The sequence below is a fragment of the Bos mutus genome, chromosome 3 (assembly GCF_027580195.1).
Source record: "Bos mutus isolate GX-2022 chromosome 3, NWIPB_WYAK_1.1, whole genome shotgun sequence".
NCBI classification, from domain to species: Eukaryota; Metazoa; Chordata; class Mammalia; order Artiodactyla; family Bovidae; genus Bos; species Bos mutus.
Window position 1 is genome coordinate 7,076,937 of NC_091619.1, and position 1,767 is coordinate 7,078,703.

The 1,767-nt window shown below is 43.7% G+C and overlaps 1 pseudogene; it reads right to left on the bottom strand.

Moving 5' to 3' along the window:
• Positions 1 to 540: 540 nt before the first annotated feature.
• On the bottom strand, positions 541 to 1,140 carry LOC138987293 (large ribosomal subunit protein eL15-like; annotated as a pseudogene).
• Between the last annotated feature and the right edge of the window lie 627 nt (positions 1,141 to 1,767).

Sequence of the window (1,767 nt, forward strand, 5' to 3'; positions counted from 1 at the left end):
GGACATTTTATACTATGCATGCATTTTAGGTAATACCAGCACAGAAGTCTGTCTCTTCAAATGCACTCCCTATCCGAGTGACTCTAAACAGTGTTTTTAAGTCAAAAAATCTTATGTGTTATTCTAAACTTTTTGGCAACCCTCTCCTCCGATCAGTCACTAATTTCTGACAGATCTTACTATGACTTAAATGCATCTATTTCTCTTCATCCTCGCTTCCACCACATTAATTTGTATCATTGTTGATAAATCACTCGTCTCCTTGTCCTCTTTTCTCCTTAAATCCATCTGTAATAAATGTTGCTGGAGTAATATTCTAAAACAACGATCTGCTGGTGACACTTCAACCTTCAAAACCTATGCACCATTTCTCACTGAGGTGACCTCACAAAAGAAGTTTTCTGAGTGCTTGAGCTCACTACCACCTCTGTCTTTTACTTACTGTAAGCATCTCTCATTTGACTTGGCTTGTGTTTGTTGCCTTTTTTTTGAATGTCCTAAACAGTTTATTAGGTAAGAATTTTATAAACGTTACTTGTATTAGCAGTAGCGGTGGAGCTTGGGCTGGAGGGTATTACGTTGTCTCCAGGCTGTCCAGGAAGAACAACCAGTTTTGTGCAGGGACAAGTGACCCTTTCCAACACCAGGGCTCTTTCTGCCTGGTGATGTCAGCCTATGCTTGTGGACTGGTTTGGTGATCCACGGGGTGTCAGGGTTTCTGATGACAACTTTATGGAGTGGATCAATGGGAATAACCTCGAAGATTCATACACAGAATCATCCCTAACACAGGAAGATCCCACAGGCCCTGCAGTGGCATCCAGCTTGCTCCTTGGCAACAGACTGAAGGCTTTGAGCAAATTTGAGCTGGTTGACCCCATGGTGGACAGGCTTGCATAGGTGGTACCCTTAGAAACTGAGCATTTGCAGCCACTATGGTGCACAGGAATCCAATATATGACATGACCTTGCTTGGCCTTGTATCTCAGCCTGTGTGCCTGTTGGCTGGGTGGGGTGCGGGGGCTGGGGGCAGTGCAGTACAGGATGGAGAGCTGGCAGTACTGCCAGCAACATACCCTGAGGGCACCATGTCCACTGCTTCTTCCTCCCTAGTTCCTGGAGGTGTCTGTAAGTGTCCATCTGAGCTCACCTGATGGCTGCCGCCACATGGAAAGGCCATCGCCCTTTTAAAATCTCTCTTGCATATGTCTTTTCTCCTGTCTTAGAATGTAAGGGATCACATTTATGTTCTTTGGTGTCATCAACAGCAGCTAGTTGGCTGTTAGATGCAGTGCCATAACCCCACTAAATGGTAAATATTCATAGGGTTTGCTGAGTATTTGTATCTGTCTAATGTGCAGCAGAGTTCCTGACCCAGTTATCAAGGATACAGCTTTTTGAAACTTAAGGCACTAGCTATGATGCAGAAGAAAAGCATCTCTCCATTATGGATGGTCACCAGAATGATCTGCAACCAAACTTAGTGGGGAAAAGTCCCTGTATGAGAGTGGAGATCCCAGGGTTTGCCTAGAAAATCTTGGGTTAGAGATGGTATTTCTACTTCCAAATCCTTCTACTCAACTACACTGACTCTTTAATTTTTTTGGACATGATTAGAATTGAGGCTAGTAATTCTTCTCTAGGTCTATTGACACATTTCTCCTACCATCTTAACTAGTGAGTCAGCAAAATAGCTCTCTCTCCTGGGAAGGCAAAGTTACTCTTAGAAAGCTGGGAAAATCTCATCCCTCATTATTTTTTCCCCCA